The sequence below is a fragment of the Protopterus annectens genome, chromosome 6.part1 (genome assembly GCF_019279795.1).
Source record: "Protopterus annectens isolate FY-2018-M chromosome 6.part1, PAN1.0, whole genome shotgun sequence".
Taxonomy (NCBI): Eukaryota; Metazoa; Chordata; order Ceratodontiformes; family Protopteridae; genus Protopterus; species Protopterus annectens.
In genome coordinates, this window is record NC_056738.1 from 267,466,480 (window position 1) to 267,487,195 (window position 20,716).

The 20,716-nt window shown below is 42.3% G+C and overlaps 1 protein-coding gene across 2 annotated transcripts in view; it reads left to right on the forward strand.

Moving 5' to 3' along the window:
* UBE2F (ubiquitin conjugating enzyme E2 F (putative)) overlaps positions 1 to 20,716 on the forward strand; it is a 2,002,640-nt gene that overhangs the window by 636,617 nt on the left and 1,345,307 nt on the right. The gene's annotated exons all lie outside the window — the stretch shown is intronic.

Genomic DNA, 20,716 nt, shown 5'->3' on the forward strand with positions numbered 1-20,716 from the left:
TATGAGTAAGGGGAGGAACTAAGAGCTCAGATCAGATGCTGGTGATGCAGTCATGTCAGATCCAGTACGGATCCGTAACCCACAGGTTGAAGACAAATGAAGTACAACTACTCAGATGGAACATTATGGTGAGGACATAACTTCTTTTTTCATTCCAATATTAATCCCTTCTACATAGGCACTACAGTAGGCTCCCTCTTATCCGGTCTCATTGGGACCGGACCTTAGGCTGGATAAATGAATGGCTGGTTAATCAGAAAAAGCATACAAAATATCATTTATAGGTTATAAATCAGCTACAATAGCAGGATTTGTGTTGGTATGCATTTTTTTAAGGAATATGAAGTCTAAAACTGAAATGTCTGTCATTATTTAGCCCAGAGGAAGCAGAAGTGCTGTTCTTCTCTGTTGTTTTTTTGCTGGGGCTATGGCAGAAATTTGATGGCCAGTTAGAGAGGCCAGATAAGAGGGAGTCTACTGTATTCGTCATAATCAATGGCTGAAGCACTAGCTGTCCTTCTTTTCCATTGTTGCAGTATTCTACTTGTGGGTTTACCCTTTTTCCTCTCCAGTTTGGTGGCCAGGTTTCCAAAGATTTTCAGTCCCACTTGGTGCATCGGACATCTGACATGGCTGCTGGAATGTGGACCTTAAAAGTGACGTCTGCACGCACCAGCTCTCAGAACTTTTCAGTCGCCAGTTGTACGCCAGATGCTTCTGCTTCTCGTGGACGTCAGATCGAAAAAAGATTCAGTTAAGTATCCTGTTGGTGATTCTTTCAGTCCTACTTTGTTTATATTTATAGTCTGTTCATGTGGGTCTATACTATAGCAGCGAATGCTTAAGATACTGAAAGCTGTATAATCGACCCAAAAAAAAAATGAAAACACAAAATTCCGAACAAACGGAACAGAGATTTTTTCCCAGGTTTTTCACACAAAATAAAGTGGGAGAGCTTCCTCCCCCACATCCCCCCTACTTAAATATACCAACTCCGAGGTTGCACCACAGTGGAGGAAATGGCAAAGTCCCGAAAACAGCCCAGTGCTTTTTTTCCCTGGGAAAAAAATCGCTGTTCTGTGTCTTTGGGATTTTGCCGTTTTGACATTTTGCTGTCAATTAAACAGCATTCACTATATTAAGCGTTCACTTACTTAAGAGGAAACCTGTTCATGTCATCCAGTAAGGGCAAATGCAAGTGCAGTCGGCAGATTCCCCACAAAGACGCCCATGACCAGTGTCTCTCTTGTTTAGGGAGGGAACACGACCACAAGAACTGCGCCATTTGCTGATAGTTTGTCCCTAACACCTTACATTGCCATTTGCAGGCCTTGCATTTGTATTTAGAGAATCAACACTTGAAGCAAATAACATTAGGGATGGAGGCCATGTCCAACGCCCCATCTGAACCGGCTAGGAAGAGGGCAAGTCCTTGCGGCCTACTTCATCAGCTGCACCTCTGTCTGCTGTACCTCACCCTGTAGCTGATGTCAGCTTGGCTGTGTATCCAGCATCCGCTGGTGTTGATAAAGCGGGTACCTCTGAGGAAGCTGTACAATCTCAAGTGGACACCACATCCACAGAGGATTTATCAGCGCCTGCCTTAGATGGCGTGTATATCACGTTATCGAAAGTTTACTTAATCGAATTAGTAAAGGTCGAACTTTATTGATTGATTAAGTAAAACATTGAATAACATAAAAAAAAAAAAAAAAACTAAATGGCGTAGGCAGGGGGCAAGCCCCCCTGCACCTGCCGCACCACCCGTACTTAAATATACCAACTCCGACACCGCACTACATTGAGGTAAATGGAAATCTCCCCTTACAGAGATTTTCATTTACTTGCACGATGTTCTTCACTTTCGATATTGTCATGCCGACAATATCAGACTCAATATTGTCAGCTTACAACAATGTGAAGTAGACCCCTTAGATGCTGGGGGGCGGGGGGACCAGCATTCTCTCTGGGCCCACTGGATGCTGCCTCCGCCATCCCGACGCCTGACCCAAGGTCTATCCCTAGCCAGACGCCATCAAGGCCTTCAAAGAAAAAGCAAAAAACAAAACACCTTACTCCGGCCTCTGAAAGCATGCCAGATTGGCAGGTCTTTAGCCAGAGTTTATTCAATACCTTTATAGCCCTTAGGCCTTCTGCAGAACCCTCTGCCACTGCTCCTCCCCTTCTTAGTCCCAGACCTCTCATCCATGAAAGGAGGGTAGATCTGCCTGAAGAAGAGGAATTGTCTGATTGCTCTGAGGACTCTCTCTCATACTCCTCCCAGATCTTATCCCCCTGGGATATGGATCTCCTGAGGAGGGCTCTGTTGAACCTGATTCCCCTGTAGAGGATCTAACCTTTGGGGAAACTATTAATAAGATGAAAGACCACTTTAAGTGGCAATCCTCGGATATGATTGGTGTACAAAAGAGGTTTTATGACCTTATTCAAACGGACTCTCCAAGTCCTCCTGCCATCTGTCCTATTCAACCAGCATTCCTGGATGCATTTGCCTCAGCCTCCATTAACCTGGATTCCCAACCTCCAGCCCCACATAGAGCAGACAGACTATAGAAAGTCCCTGAGATGGAGAAATTTCTCTTTAAGTGCCCTCCTGCTGATCCTGCCACTATCTCCAGCTCTATGGATAGGGCCTCCAAGCTCGTTCCTACAACTGCTATCCTCCCTGCTGATAAAGACAGCAAGACTATGGAGAGGTTGGGAAATAAAATCTACACCTCTGCTACCCTCTGATTTAGAGCCACCAACTACGAAACTCGTATGACCAAATATGACTTAGCTCTGCTGGACAAAGCCACTAAGGATTTAGATGACATCCCTGACTGTGCACCCAAAGCTTCCTTTTCTTCACTGATAGCACTCATCTCCCAAGTGAATAGACATTCCTTAAGATGCTGTTATGATGCAGCTAAAGCCTCAGCCAGGTCGTCTGCATCAGCTTCAGTACTAAGAAGGTACTCATGGCTGCAACTTCAGCCTCTCCCAGATGACTTCAGGGCCAAACTCCTTGTCGCACCTTTGGATCATTCAGCCCTTTATGGTACAAAAGTGGCTGACCTGTTTAAATCCTTGCAACAGAAATGAAAAGAATTATAAGACCTAAAACACATCCTAATCTTGCCTATTCCAAAGTTCCAGAGGAACTACTCGGCAAAGACACAGTTTATCAGGAAAACCTCCAGGCATGTAGCTCCCCCGATCTAGAAGACCCCCTAGAAGACAGCCTCCTCAGGCTAGCCCTTCTCAGTCTTCCAGCAAAAGGCCTCCCTGCATGGTTACTCATTACCATAGACAAATGGGTTCTGTCCATCATACAGAATGGCTACTTCATGTCCTGCATCATCACCCCCCCCCTCCCAATAAGACTGGGTATATCACAGCCTCTGCCCAGTCAACTACTACTCCTCCATCAGGTTTTACAAACCCTGCTACTACAAGGCACCATAGAACCAGTACCTACACAATCAAAAAGAGAAAGATTCTACTCCAGAATCTTTTTGGTACCCAGAAAGGAAGGATCATGGAGGCCGATTCTAGACCTCTCGCGCCTCAACCCCTTGCTAAAAGTTCCCACTTTCAGGATGCTCACCCTTCCTACTCTCTTTTCACTCATCCTTCCTCAGGGTTTCATGGCAACCCTGGACGTAAGGGATACCTACCTTTACATACCTATAAAGCCCACCTTCAGGAAATACCTGAGATTCCTGGCAGGCTCATCTCACTTTCAGTTCTGTGCCTTGCCCTTTGGGCTTTCTACTGCCCCCAGGATATTTAAAAAATGCCTGGCTCCAGTCATCGCCTACTGCAGGGAAAAGGGAATCCAATTATTCCCTTACCTAGATCTCCTAATTCAGGCAAAAGACAAGGAAACTCGTCTCTGTCTCTCCCAGGACCTTCTGGTACTCCTACAAGTCTCTAGGGTTCATGATCATCTTCCCAAAATCCCACCTCAACCCCACGCAGGATATTGTCTTCCTGGGTTGCAGGATTAGGACAGACTTCATGAAGGCCTTCCTTCCAACAGAAAAAAGTGGAATCCCTCTCACACCACCTTCTTGCTGACCTACAGTCAACAGAACTGACTGCAAGACAGTTTCTGAGACTTCTGGGTTACATGACAGCTACCATTCCCATGTTGCCCCCAGCCAGGATGAACATGAGTAAACTTCAGTGGTACCTCTGGTCGGTATGGACCCAGCACACCCACCCTCGAGATTTCAGGATCCCCCTGCTTACATCAGGAACTGAGATGATGGGTGGCTTAGGTAGCCCAGAGCACAGGCCTCCCTCTGCAAACATCCTCTCCCTCCCAGACCATGCACACACATGCCTCAGATCTGGGCTGGGGAGCAACTCTGGGGAAAAGGAAAGTACAAGGTTTGTGGAAAGACACAAACAAGATCACATAAACGTCAGAAAAATGAGAGCCATCCTCCTTGCTCTACAGTCCTTCCAGCCCTACCTAGAGCAGGGCCCTCTAAAGATATTCACAGACAACACCACAGTCCTGTGGTATTTCAACAAGTAGAGAGGGACCAAGTCCTACCTTCTATGAAGATTAGCTCTGTGGGTGTGGGAACTGACTACCTGTTAGGGGCTCACCATTCAGGCAGCCTACATCGCATCCCTGCACAACTCCCAGGCTGCCCTGCACAACTCCCAGGCTGATTACCTAAGCAGAACCATCTCAGATAACCACAAATGGATGCTGCAAAGAGATATTTTCCTGAATATGGTCCACAGGTGGGGTATTCCACAAATAGACTTGTTCGCTTCCTCCATAAACAGGCAACTTTCTGGCTACTGCACCAGGACATCAGACCTCAAGGCATTAGCAATAGATGCCTTCTCGAGAATCTGGAAGGGGAAATTCCTGTATGCATTCCCCCCTTTCCCATTGATAAAAAGGGTCCTGCTGAAAACTCAGCAGGGCTCACCCAAAATCTTGCTGGTGACTCCCTACAGGCCAAGACAGCACTGGTTCTGTCTTCTTCACCTGTCCAAGGGCAATCACCACAAGTTACCCCCTTCAGTGGACCTGCTCACACAGCACAAGGGGACTCAGATACACCCACAGTGGCAATCCATGCACCTCACCCTGTGGCTGATAGGATTCTGATCTCCTTCAGACACCTATATAATGAGGGTGTGCTCACTGTTCTGCAGGAGGCCAGGAAACTCAACACAAGGAAATCCTCTTTCTCGAAATGGAAAAGGTTTTCTATCTGGTGTCACAAAAGACAGCTGGACCCGCTGGAAAGCGATCTGCCTGTCATCCTGTCAGACCTGTATGAACTCATGCAGACAAGGTTGTCTTACTCATCTCTAAAGACAAACTTCATAGGTTGGTACTAGGCTATCAGCCCTAGGGCCTATACAAGCCAAGCCATAACAATTCCCTGGATATTTTTTCCCTCAATATTTACTTTCCTGGACCCCTGTCTAGCAGGGCAACTGACGTGATTCCCGGGGTGAATTCCCTCTCTCCCATCCAGTCGTCAAGGTTCCTTTTGAAGAGGCCCAAGGAGGCACTCTGCTTGACATGTATGGGCAGTCTATTCCAGAGATTGGGGAGTCTCTGGGTCAGGAACCTATCCCTCCAGCGTGTTTTGTTCATTGTGATGACAAGGTTTAGATCCCTGGAGCGTGCGTCTCTGAGGGATTGGGATTTCTTTAAGTGGAGCATGTCCAACAGCTCAAGGTTTGACATGGCCTCGTATGTTAAGCAGAGATTGCCTCTGAGTAGACGATGTGCCACAGAGTATAGCTGGAGTTTTTTTTAGACGGTTAGTATAGGGCATCTGCTTTAGGGCTGTGATTCTTTTAGTGAGGTATTTCTGCAGCTTTTCCAGCTGTTGCAGATGTCTTGTGATGTACATACCAAGCGGGGATTTTTACTCTATAATGGGTCTAATGAGGGATGAGTACAGTGGGACAATGACCTCCTTTTTTCTGGATGAAAAGCCCTTAGTGATGATGTGTGCCACACAGAAGGATTTCCTGACTGTTGTGGCAGTGTGGTTATCGAAGGTGAGACCACTGTCTACTGTGTCCCTAAGTCTCTCATCACACTTTCGCTGTTTAGTGTACTGCCACCTATGTGGTAATTCATGGGTACATGGTTTTCCCCAAAGGGATAACTATACATTTCTTAGCATTAAGCTTGAGCCCATGGCTCTGGCACCAAGCATCTGTTTCTGTAAGGCCCTTTTAGGTTCATAGGTAGGTACTAGGCTATTGGCTCTAGGGCCTATATAAGCCTAGTCAAACTGTACCCTGGCTTTTGCCACCCAAGAAAGTTATTTTCCTGTGCCCCTATCAAGCAGAGCTGCAGAAGTGATCCCCGGGGTGAATTTCCTATCTCCCATCCAGTCATCAAGATTTTTCTTGAAGTGTGCTATTGAGGAGCTTTGTTTGATATAGATAGGTAGTTTGTTCCAGAGTATGGAAATACTCTGGGACAGGAATCTATCCCTCCAGCATGTTCTGTTTATTGTGGTGACAAGGTTTAGGTCCCTAGAGCGTGTAGCTTGGAGGGATTGGGATTTCTTTAAGTGGAGCATGTCCAACAGCTCTGGGTTTGACATAGCTTTGTATGTTTGGCAGAGATCTCCTCTGAGTAGGTGATATGCGACAGAGTAAAGCTGGAGTTTTTTGAGATGGTCTGGGTAGGGCATCTGTATGAGACCAGTAATCCTCTTTATGAGGTATTTCTGTGGCCTTTCCAGTTGTTGTAGATGTCTTGTGAGGTACATACCAAAAGGGGCATTGTACTCTATAATGGGTCTAATGAGTGATGAGTAGAGGGGAACAATGACCTATTTTTTCCTGGATGAGAAACCTTTTGTGATGAGGTGTGCCACGTAGAAGGATTTCCTGACTACTGTGGTGATGTGATTATCAAAGGAGAGACTACTGTTCAGCTGTGTCCCAAGGTCTCTTATCACACTTTCGGTGTTAAGTAGACTACAACCTATGTGGTGGTTCATGGGTACAGAGTTTTTAACAAAAGGGTGACAATACACTTTTTGGCATTGAACTTGAGGCCATGGCTTTGACACCAGACATCTGTCTCAGTGAGGCCTTTTTGTACGATGTCCACATCTTTAGGAGTTTGGATTATGGCTCCTAGTTTGCAGTCATCTGCAAACTTTGCTAGCCAAAGACCTTCTGTGTTAGCCTGTACTTCAGAGAAGTAGTTACCAAACAGGAGAGGACCAAGGACTGAACCCTGTGGTACTCCACTTGTCACTGGTCTGAGGTTGGATTTAGAGTCTGCTACTTTCACAGTGTGGGTTCTGTCAGTGAGCCAGTTGGCAACCCATCTTGTGACATAGGGATTTATACCTAGTTTAGTGAGTTTATCTATAATTTCAGAGTGGGGGATGCTGTTGAAAGCCTTGACGAGATCTAGATAGGCATGGTGACCACTTCAAAGAAGTCTATCAGGTTTAGGAGACATGATCTGCCTTTTACAAACCCGAACTGGGTAGGGTCCAGAGTTTGGAGATTACCAATGTCATTGTTTATAAGTTGCATGATGATACGTCCCATAGCCTTGCAGACCAGGCTCGTCAGGCTAATGGGGCGGTAGTTCCTGGGGTCCGTGGTGACTCCCCTTTGTGGAGTGGGATAACCGTTGCTGTGCGCCATTCAGTGGGCACAAAACCATACGTGAGGCTATGATTGAACATGGTACTTAGGTGGGGTGCCAGTTCGTTCTGTAGTTCATGTAGAGCGCAGCCTGGGATGTTGTCAGGTCCCATGGATGCTGTCTTCCTGGCTTTGGAGAGTGTGTTTTTTACCTGTGCAGCCGTGATTACAAGAACTTTGCATTCCACTATAGAGATGGGCCCTTTAGGGGATGAGAGAGGGGTAAAGTTAGCACTGAACCTATCTGCCAGGATGTTGGCAATATCAGTTGGTTCTGTATATTCATTGCCATTGTGCTGTAACTCAGAGCAGATCTGAGTGTTGCCATTGAGATTCTTGACATAGCTGTAGAATGCTCTGTGGTTGTCTTTAGAATCAGTGGTGATTTTGTTTTCGTAACTAGCTTTGAAGTATTTTATGATCGATCTCAGCTTCTTACTGAGGCTGACCACAGAGTTCCTCCAATCATGGGATTTTACTCTTTTTTGCAACAGTTTCTTTCTTCTGTTGTAGAGTTTGTTTATGGCAGGGGACCAACCAATTGGCTTCCTTGTTTTAGAGGATAACATCTTGGTTCTGTTAGGGATTGCATGATCCATGCACTCGTGTAAGTGCTTATAAAGTGCAATTGTATAGGATTCAGCAGTCATACCTCTATTGTCCGTCAGCATGGGTGTTGTGAAGTTTGCCACTTCTGCCTTAAGAAGCGTGAATTTGGCTTTGAACAAATTTTTTACTGTGATTTCCCTAATGGGGGGGGGGGGGGGGTTGGGGGTGGGATGTGAATGTCTAGGGTGATTTGCTTCTGGTCGGATCTGACCAACAAGGAATTGACCTCTGGTGTGGAACACTGGTTACCCATGTTGGTAATGACCAGGTCTAGGATATTGCTGCCCCTGGTGGTGGTGTGGATAAGTTGATCCAAAGCGTTGGAATTTATGAATTCAAGAAAACGTTGAGCAAAAGAGTTGGTACATGAGTAGTTTTCCCAGTTAATGGTGGGGTAGTTGAAATTGCCCATTATTAGGTTGTGCTCTAATATTTTCCAGTGTATCAGGAAATGAGGAGTGGGAATCTTGGGGCATGGTGGAGGGTCTGTAGCAAGCTACAATTTGGATTGCGGTCTTGCCCAGAGTTAGTTGCACTTGGATAATCCCGGCTGCATTATGCTGAGCAACTAGCCTGGAGGTGTGGATATCCTTAATGAATATGGACATGACTCCGCTTTAGTGCTTCGGTCCAGGTTAGGTGGCCAAAAGGTGTGATATGAATTATAGCCTGGTACTGCAGGGGTGCTCTCTGGAGCCTTGAACCAGGTCTCTGACACTGCACAGATGTCGATGTTCTCCATTTTAAGGAGTGCCTTGTGTGAGTGCATTTTGAGGTTTAGACTTCTAGTATTAAGTAGCATTACCCTCAGATTTTGCTTGCTTGTACCTGTTACAGTGGTGAATTTGTCATTTGAATCTTGCCTAAAAGAGGCACTATAGGGGTGGCAAGAGCCTTAGCCAGTATCCGGAATCCCAAGGGTGACAGGTGCAGGCCATGTGGCAAAGCATCATGGTTTGTTGATCATGTCATCCCAGGCAGACAGATACTGGATCCCCTTAGAATGACACCAGAAGCTTAGCCAATTGTTGAAGTCAATCATTTTGTCCTTGTACTGTGGTATAATTCTGGGTGATGGCAGGATGCTACTCGGGGCTAAGGTCATACCTGCCTGGGCTTCAAGATCGGACAGTTCCTCCATGTCTCTTTTCATGTAGTCCAGGGAGGTATGTCTCATGTCATTCACACCAACATGGACAATAACAGAGTCATATTTGTAGTTGTGGAGTGACATGCATTATGTGGCAGATCCTGGCACCTGACAGGCAGCTTGACAGTAACTTTCTCCTTTTTTAGCCTGGTGAGTGGAGCATCAGTGTGCCTGACTATAGAGTCACCTATGGCTAGAGTGTTGGGTACTTTGTTATGCCTTATGGGCTGTGGTTGAGTGGCACACTGAGTTTGTGGGCTGTGTCATTTGGGTTGTGTTGGGGGGTGGAGGTTGCTTGCGTTTCTGCTTTGGAGGTCCCTCTTGCTTGGGTATATTTTTTTGAGAGCCTCCGCAAATGTAGGTGTGTATTTTGTGTTTCTATGTGTGTGTTTTGATGGTGTAGGTTTTGAGGGACTATGTGATGAGTGTGGTGTGGTGCAAGTGTTTACCCTCTCCTCTTGACTGTCTAGTCCAGTATTGGGTGAAGAGAGCTTTGCTTCCAGTTTGGCTGTATAAGTGCATCTCTCACAGGTTGTAGTGTTTTGTGGTAGGAGGAGAGGGTTGTCTGTGTACAAGGCAGTTGCTGCATTGCTCCAAGATGCCCAGATTCATCAGGTAGACAGGAGAAAACACAGGGAGCTTGACCCTTAAACATACCTGGATAGGTGTTTATTTATTAAGTACTAAAAACTGTTTTCCTGTAGACAAGTGAAGAAAGTTGAGTGCTGTAGTAGTTTCTAGCTTATTTAGTGCTTACAATGAGTTCTGAACACGTGCTGAGCTCAAAGAAACAGATTTGTGTGCTGAAACTAGAAAACTGGCTAGTTCTAAGAAACAAAATTAAGCTAGAAGGCTTCCCTCCAACACATCATTTGGGGATTCAATAATGGCTCCCAGTTTGCAGTCATCTGCGAACTTTGTTAGCCTGAGTCCCTTAGTGTTGGCCTGTACTTCAGAGAAGCAGATGCCAAACAAGAGTGGTCCCAGGACTGAACCCTGAGGTACTCCACTTGTCACTTGTTTGGAGCTGGATTTGGAGGCAGCTACTTTTACAGTCTGAGTTCTGTCAGTAAGCCAGGTGGCAACCCATCGAGTGACTTAGGGATTTATGCCCAGCTTAGTAAGTTTATCTATGATTCCAGAGTGGGAGATGGTGTCGAAGGCCTTGGCGAGGTCCAGATAGGCTGTGTGGACCACCTTACCCTTGTGCACAGCTCTGGAGACTGATTCGAAGAAGTCAGTCAGGTTCAGAAGACAAGATGGGCACTTCACAAACCCAAACTGGGTGGGGACCAGTGTTTGAAGGTTGCCAATGTCTTTGTTTATAAGTTCCATGATAATGCGTTCAATGCCCTTGCAGATCAGGCTCATCAGAATGATGGGATGGTAGTTCCCAAAATCCAAGGTGGATCCCCCTTGTGAAGTTGGGATAGCTGTAGCTGTGCGTCACTCAGTGGGCACAAAGCCTGAGGTGAGGCTATAATTAAACATGACTCTTAGGTGAGGTGACATTTTATTTTGTAGTTCATGTAGTACACAGCTCGGGATGTCATCTGGTCCCATGGATGCTGTATTCCTAGCTTTGGAGAGTGCAGTTTCTACCTGTGTGGCCATGATTACCGGAATTTGGCAATCTTTTGGTATTGAGATGGGCCCTTTAGGGGGTGAGAGGGGGGTGAAGTTGGGACTAAATCGATCTGCCAGGATATTGCCAATATCCTTGGGATCAGTATATTTAATGCCATTCTGTTGTAGCTCAGAGCATAACTGAGCATTACCATTTAGATTCTTGACATAACTATAGAATGCCTTGTGGTTGTCTTTGGAGTCTTTGGAAATTTTTTTTTTGTAACTAGCTTTGGAGGATTTTATGAGGGATCTCAACTTCTTACTGAGGCTGGTAAGGGAGTTTTTTGCATCCTGGGATTTTCCTCTTTTCTGCAACAGTTTATTTCTTCTGTTGTATAGTTTGTTTATGGCAGGGAACCACCTGATTGGCTTCCTTTTTTTGGAGGAGAGCGTCTTGGTTCTATTTGGGATGGAATAATTCATGCATGAGTGGATGTGCTCATACAGTGCCTTAGTGTAGGATTCAGCAGTCGAACTTTCATCTCCTGTCTGCATGGGTGTCATGAAGTTTGTCACTTTTGACTTGAGTAGCATGTAGTTGGCTTTGGAGAAGTTTTTTACGGAGGCTTCCCTACTGGGGGGTGGGGGTGGGATTTGGATGTCAAGGGTGATTTGCTTATGGTCAGACCTGACCAATGAGGGGGTGACCACAGGTGTGGAGCATCTATCTCCATTGTTGGTAATGACCAGGTCTAGGATATTGGAGCCCCTGGTGGGACAATGGATCAGTTGATGTAGGGCGTTGGAATTTATGAATTCCAAGAACCGTTAAGAAAGTTGTTGGAACCCAAGTAGTTTTCCCAGTTAAATGACAGGGTCTGCTATTTCTGCCTGCCTCCCCCTGGATCCACCTCTTGCATCCAGACTCCCCTTCAAACTTTTCCTCAAAGATGTATTACACTTAAGACCACCCAGGAAACCATCTCCCCTCCCTGGGACCTAAACTGTGTTCTAGAAAAACTCACTGTAGCCCCTTTTGAGCCAGCAGACAAGGCCACCTTAAAATTTTGCACATGGGAAAACTGTATTGCAGGTAGCTCTGACTTCTGCCAGAAGGGTTTTAGAATTGCAAGCTCTTATGACTACACCACCTTTCCTAATCTTCCACCTGCGCAGGGTGACCTTCAGGACAAGCCCATCATTCATTCCCAAAGTAATGAATGAACTATCCTTACCAGCCCATCCACCTGCCCACCTTCTTCTGTAACCCACAGGGGGATAGTGAGAGAGTGCTACATTCCCTAGACATCCACAGACAACTTAGGTTTTATCTACATAAAACCAAACCCTTTAGGAAATTAGGCCAGCTGTTTGTCTCCTTCCACCCCAGGGTCTTGTGGAAAGCTGTGAGCAAGCAGACCATTTCGGCCTGGATCTCCCGGGCCATTTCCTTCTGCTATCTACACCATGGTAAGACCTTGCAGGGCAATGTCAAGGCCCACTCCATCAGAGCAATGGCCTCTTCTGGAGCCTTCTGTAGAGGGCTAGACACTACCTCAATACTTGAGGCAGTCACTTGATCCTCAGTACACACCTTCACGAAACACTACAAACTGGACCATATCTCCAGAGCCAGGGCGGGGTTTGCCAGGGCTATCCTACACAGTTTCCTTGAAACGTTATCTAGGCCACATCCCAATCCTCAGTGAGTTTTTGGCGCTCACCCACAAGTAGAATACTGCAACACTGGAATAGAAGGACATAGGGAAGTTGTGTAAAATCTTACCATAACCATGTTGTAGTATTCCTTCCCGCTCACCTTCCCCACTTGTACGGCTGCACTTGCTCTCCTCGTTGATAATGGACAGGCTATGCCCTTACAGGACTGGCTCTGACTGGGGCTTTTTCTAGATTCTGAGGGCTGGTGCATGCAGACATCACTTTTAAGGCCCACGTTCCAGCAGGTATGTCAGACGTCCGACACACCAAGAGGGACTGAAAATCTTTGGAAACCTGGCCGGACAAACTGGAGAGGAAGAAGGGTAAACCCACAAGTTGAATACTGCAACATGGAAGAGAAGGACATCTATGGTTATGGTAAGATTTTACACAACTTTCCTTTATCCCAGCAGTATACTAGTCAAGTGTTTTCAGTTTCTTTGGCAATAATTTATTCAGCCCACTTCTATAGGAACCCATGGCAGCAAAAATGGTAACCTTCATCACATCCCTTTTTGTAAATAAGGAAACCTGCAGACTCTGATTGTAAGCCTAAATCTATAATTCTAGGATTCAGAGAGAATTGCCTCACATAGGTCAATTTATGAGACCATGAGAAAATGCATTTCAGAGACATCTATAGACACAGTGAGAAAGACCTCTTTATCGGCTCATTAGCATATCTCTAAACTGTTGTTTAATACTAGTGCTGTCATTTCTGTTATGACACTAGTGTTTACCATGGTGACAAATTCATCACATTGGCAAAGATAGCGCCCCCCCACACACACTCATGCAGACATAGTCAGACACCTATGTGCACACCCTCACATGCACTATATCCACCTAAAATCGAACTCCCCCCACAGTTAATCAGACACTGTCCGACATACGCGTATGTGCACACACACTCAGACTCTCGATTCCATGCCTAATCCTCTTAGTGCAACACCAATACACAACACACACACACATTTATCAGACTTCATTCTTGCCTCAACAGGCTTCCACACACATGCACGTCTCCCATCCCCATGTCTTCACTAAACTTATTTAACAGCTTCCATTGGAGTGAATGGATGACTGCCATCTTTTGCCAGTTTTAACTTTTTTTTCCACCTGTGGAAATGCATGCAGCCTTGTGATTCAGAAAATCACACAGCAGTGTAAATTGGAAGTCACTGTCATTTCCAGGGGAGAACACGTCTAATTAAAATTAGTCACTCCCTTGGATTGCCTCATTATCATATGGCTAAGTCATTGTGACCATCTTCCATACTAATGGTCCTATAGTGGGATTCCTCAGCAGTAGAATATTGTGTGAATCAAAAAGGATTTCTGTGAGGGGAAAGATCTTTGGGGTTAAGGTCCCCCACTTGCAATAATCCTTTCGGAATCTCTGGGTAATATTGCAGTTCATTAGAAAGGAGCTGTTTGTTTATCTAACAACCATTAAGGATAAAACTCATTTGATAACTGTAGAAGGTTTGGAAATTGAAATATTCAAGGTGTAGAGTCTGTGAGGGTATAAAAAAGGTCATGTCTAAACAGGCAAAAATGTTTGTAGAAAGCAAAATAAAATCGTTATGAATTCCTAACTTATCGTGCAAGGTAATATGTGAAAATAATCTTTATTGTGAAGAAACTAGCACACCAAGGATCAATGAATTAAGTAGAATACCATTATGCACTTGGTATGAATGCCATTAAAGTGGGACATATCAGTATTAAGGTATAAAACTACATTTCAGTCACCAGTGAATATGGTTGTTGTACTTACTTCATATATTTGTAGCCTATGATCTGTATCACTGTCATATTTAAGACAGTTTTAAATGGGGCCTATAAAGATCAGTAGTCATCTTGGTGAACTCAATGACAACACTGTCTAAACATGTATGCCCCTTTATGCCCAGCTAGGTCTATTTATATGTCATTCTGACATCACTTTTTTCATTAACAAGAGCATCATCTTTACATTGTGAAAATTTATTTGCCACAATAAAATTTAGCAACAGTGTTCTATGTTTATAAAAAATGAACAAGCACAAGACTCTCTCTAGTTCCAACCTCACCACCATGAGTGCTGAAGAAAAGCATATAAAAACAAAGAAGCCAGTGGTCTTAAAACTTTGTTGATGAGCTCAGTCACAGTAATTTCCAAATTTCATGAAACCCAGGTATTGTTCCAAAGCAACAAGCCTTTATTCGTCACAGAGAAGCCATCCTCAATAACAACAAAATCAGAAATCAAGAGTTCTATGTTTAATTACAGCCACCTGTTCAGATACATGTTTCTTGTAACCAAAAAATATGATTTTCCTGGTCATAAATAAGTATTATTGTGCATATGAATTGTATGTGCTATTAATGTTAAAAGACTGAACTAAATTTGAGGGAGTTGCATTCAGTCTTGGTATTATAGAGAAATTCTATTTTGTTTCAAAAGAAAAGAGTTTCTACATTGAGTTGTCTAAAATTCAAGCAGGCATTTTAAATAAATTTACATAGTAGGTTGGCAGCTGCATCTGTTACACACAAACATTGTCAAAGGCCCCCATCCCCACTTTGTCTTACTAGGAAATGCAAAGTAGATAATAAGAAAAAATAAAGAAATGAAGAAAACATAAAAAATAAATCCAAGTTAGTCCCGGTGTATCTAGGCAGTCACTCTGTATTTGGCTGGCATATCATTGCAAGTGCAAGGGTAATTGATCAGAAGCAGCTTATGAAATTATTCCAAGAGCAATATTCTCGAGTTTTTGCTTCTTGAGGCGTCTCAAAAATTGCAAGGAGGCAATACCAAACCACTTTTAATTAGGCAGGAGCCAGTAGTGAATGCTTTACATAGTCACTCCTGGAAGCTGTGGAATGTCACATCTGTAGCAGCTTACTTAAATTCTTACATTCCTGAGAATTTTAAAATGAAATTTAAAAACAAAAGCCAAACAAATATTTCAAATACAAATTCTAATATGATTGTTTAAAAAATATTTTTGTAATGATAAAAGTCAACACATTTAGAGTGTTTATATCAATAAAATAAGGTGTTATGCAAAAAAATTAAAATGTATATTTTTCACACAGTTTTTCATATCTTGGCTCTAGTAGCATATAGGAGTAAAGCCCTGAATGTGGCCAGTGTAACCCAGGTATGAGTAATGGCTTGTGTGACTGTTGGAGCAGTAGGGAGTGTTGGGTGTTACCACCCTAGTATGGTGACATAGGCATCTTCTGCTGTGATCCCTGGTGGAGAATAAAGATGGCACCTTGTAGTAAAAGGTGTTGTCCCAAGAGTTGGGGCATGGGTGGATGTGTTTGTGATGTGATTTACATAATAATGTAAATCTTAACAAGGACAGTCAAGAAAGCTTAAAGAAGAGAAGCTGCTTTATGCTCTTGAACAACCCTAATGTATAAACATATGACCAAATTGTTACTAGGGAAATATATCATGCATACAGACATATTAATAGATGTAAGGTTAGACACAACTTATCTATAGATGAACAAAGGACTTTAAATGAGTTACAATGTGACCCTAACATACGAATAATGAAACCCGACAAAGGTGGTGGCATAGTTGTGTATGACACTCTATCTTACAGTGCCATCATTCATGACATCTTACACAAGTCGGGCAATTATTCTGTAATCTCCCTAAATGAGGTAAACATAGCTTACAGGCGGATAGATATGTACCTTGAGGAATATTTCCTGGAACAAAGGATAACAGAAGATGTATACAGATTTATGACTGTTGAGTATCCCATTTTAGCCACCATTATAGGAGTACCCAAGGTACATAAAGATCAAGTTAATCCTCCATTCCGCCCGATCATTTCAGGGAGTAAATCAAAAACTTTTCCCATCGGAGTAGTCATTGACACTTTACTAAAACCTATATATGATGATGTTAAGCATCTAGTCAAAGACTCCTGGGAATTTTTAAAAAATTATCCTGTCAATCAGTACCATAATGGCATACTTTTCAGCACTATTGATGTCATCGATTTGTTTAGCTCTATACCCACTGAAGAAGGCATCGCAGCCTTCACTAATAGTTTGAGAAAACATACTAAAATGACATGGGACAAAATAATGCTCATAGTAGATTTAATGAGCATAGTACTTGATAATAATTACATTTTTTATGAAGGAGAAATATTCAAGCAAACCAGGGGAGTAGCAATGGGAGCGGCATGCGCTCCCATATATGCTAACCTGGTTATGCTTGACTGGGAAGAACACCATATATTTGACAGTATATACATTAATTCCATCATATACTATTCAAGATACCTTGACGATATTTACATCATATGGAATGGAGACAACAACTCTTATTCAGATTTTATCACATATATCAACTCTAGTAGTGATTTTTTAAAATTCACCTCAGTAGTAAATGAAAGAGGTGTTCCATATTTAGACACTATGGTAATGGTTGAAGAAGGAAGTTTAAAGTCCACTGTATACAGGAAAGACACCTTTACTAATTCACACGTGGACTTTAACAGCTTTCACCCTAGAAATGTAAAAAGCAACATTTACAAGGGACAGTGCATTAGAGCTATTAGAATGTGCTCTAAGTATGTAGATATGGTCAACGAAATTAAATATATAACATCTTTATTTATGGATAGGGGATATGATACAGAATTAATGAATAATGTTTCCTCATATGTTATTAGTCAATGGGGAATAAAATATTTACCATTATTAGGCACTAATATTATTTTGAATGATACTGAAAATATTAGTAATAAAACATCTATTATTGGAAAAAACAGTGACTTCTAGTAATTTTAATAGAGCTTGTATAATTGAATTTGGCCCTTTTAGTCACATTACAAACGAAAAGCCAACTCAGTTGGGATGTGGCAATAAAGGCAAACGCTGATCCTCTTTTATATTCTTTAATGAATAAAAACGATGTCACACAACAGTAGCACCACGAGCAGTCAGTCTACCAACACAAAAATAAACAATCCACACTGAAATCTCCCTCTCCGATGTTAAGCGCTTTCATCTGCCGAATGCAGACTTCATCAGAACAATTCAGTGTTTGTCATTATCCAATTTAAACAGAAAAAGGCGCCAAATATGCACAAGTATAACTTGTGCATATTTGGCGCCTTTTTCTGTTTAAATTGGATAATGACAAACACTGAATTGTTCTGATGAAGTCTGCATTTGGCAGATGAAAGCGCTTAACATCGGAGAGGGAGATTTCAGTGTGGATTGTTTATTTTTGTGTTGGTAGACTGACTGCTCGTGGTGCTACTGTTGTGTGACATCGTTTTTATTCATTAAAGAATATAAAAGAGGATCAGCGTTTGCCTTTATTGCCACATCCCAACTGAGTTGGCTTTTCGTTTGTAAGTTTTGGATTTACATCCTTTTAGTCACATTATCAAAGACATCATTATTAAAAATTGGCATTTTTTAATAAATGACAAAGAAATAGCAGATGTATTGGGGAATGAACCAAGGTTTGTGAACAAAATGGGCAAGAATATCAAGAAATATCTTGAACAGGGAAACAATAGGAAGTATGAGGTTAATGCACACACATTTAAATGTGGGACGTGTAATCAGTGTTCAAGTATATATGAAAACAGTCCACTAATTTTGAGTAATAAGAACAGAATTAAAATTTATCCATCTAGAGGCAGTTGCAAAACAAGCATGTTAGTATATGTTGCTATATGTACGGTCTGTCCCTCGTTTTACATAGGGAAGACCGAGAGACAATTAAGAAAAAGAATATATACCCATCTGTATTGTATTAAAAAGAAAGATATGAAAAATGCATTAGCCAGGCATATAATGGAAAATGGTAGTGAACACAAATTTAAATTTGCCATTGTAGAGATTATTAAAAGTGACCCTAGAGGAGGTAATATAAAAAATTACCTAGCTTATAGGGAATTATATTGGCAAGTACTGACGGATGCCACAAGTACACCAGGCATTAATGATTATTTTTCTATTAAACCTCTGCTATTGTTAAATAGTTAACAACAGTTATTATTTAATGCAATCAATTGTAAATATTATATGGCAGCTTTATATATAAATATATACTGTTTTGTAACTAATGTATTTGGATAATTATATATATTTTTTATTTATTCAAAAGTTTTTTAACTATCTATCTCTTTAAGAACAGCCATGTTTTGGCGCCAATTTTAATTTAAAATGGAGAGTTCTAACTTTTTTTACTGTTCTGATGAAGCTAGCCTAGTCTAGTGAAAGCGCTCAACATTTGTAGCATAATAAACAGATTTTGGTTTTTATACACTCCGGTGGATTTATTTTGCTGAACTGAACTTGGATGAACACTTCGTGAGGATTACTTTTGTATTTATTACGTGTTGTTCCACACAAGCTTTTTGTTCTAGTATGGTGACATAGGTATCTTCTGCTGTGATCCCTGGTGGAGAATAAAGATGCCACCTTGTAGTAAAAGGTGTTGTCCCAAGAGTTGGGGCATGGGTGGATGTGGCTGAGCAGCTGTAGAGGTGGGGTGATACGTCAAAACTTCTCATTGCACACCTGCACACCCCTACTGAACATAGCCATTGGCACCAAAGGGGGGGGGGGTTCAGGTAGGACATAGAAGCTCCCTGGCCTGATAATTTCTCAGTGCGACCCCCCCCCCCAAAAAAAAAACATCCTTAGGATCCACATTGACCCCGGAAAAACTGTATTAGTCTGGGATGTGGATTGGAGCAGTCAGTAGACCCAGACATGGATGAGAGACATTGGGATGGCTGCCGAAATGAAGGTAGGGGGACTCCAGAAAAATTTAAATCCTGGAACACGAACAGTCTAGATGCACAGTGTTATCTGCACTTTATTCAACCAGAGTTAAACGTTCATGTAATGCTGAATAGTTCCTTTCTGAGTCCTCCTTTTTGAGATATTTACAGAAATATGAAATTTGATGCTTATGTCTACCTACACCTTTTAGTTCAAATGTCAGTAACAGTTTTTTTCAACATTTATAAGTCATTTGGATATGATAATATTATCAAACAGTTGGAAATATTCCATATGAATAGTGCATTATACAATGATAGCAACACTGCATTTTTTTTGTCTGTTTTACAATATGCCTAACAAGAACATGTAGCTCACTCAGCTATGAAAGTATTAGTGTCAGAAGAATAATGTATTCTTAAAGTAGCTTCTAGCTATGTATCTGCCATGTGGATCACCAGTATAATCTCAGGTTAGTGTCATGTATCCGCAGTTGTATGGTGTTACACTTCACCTGCTGGAAGTGTGATCACTGGTTTTCCTTCATAATGGAGTTTTCAGTTATTAATGAACATTCTAGCCATAGTCGTCTTGTGATTGAGTCAAAGAAAGAGAACTCTTTGCCTGAGTAAGTCTATTTTTTGATGCTGCAGGTGCTGCTGTTCTGTCTTCTTTTTCACACTGATGCATACTTAATATCATGGGCTGTATAACAATGCAGTTCAGGATTTCTGGGAAATGTATCATTGTATGTTGTTGAGGTAAGGGATGCAAGATTTTGCTAATATTCATGTACTTACACATGGTGATATTAGTTTTGAGAGTGCTACTTTTCTTTATACTTCTATGTATCATAGAAGAGTAATGTATTCTTGAATTAGCTTCTAGCTATTTTGGAATAGTGAATATGTTTGGTACTTTGGCAAATGCTTGGGTAATCTTATGATGTCTTAAAAAAAAAATTTGTGATATGGATTGTGCATAACTGAGATGCTTCGACACAGTAATACCCTTAAGTGTTCTGCTGCAGCACTGATAGGGTTGATTATTGAGAGACGTGTTGCATTCATTTCATGTTGTAAAACAATTTATTTCAGTAGTAGTATGAATTATGCACAGTGGTGTAATTTTGACAAAAGTAGTACTTAAATCTTCTGCTGCATAAAATGATGGTAAAGTTCAGTGATGAGAGAGACACACTGTTTTTTTTTTACATCCTAATATATA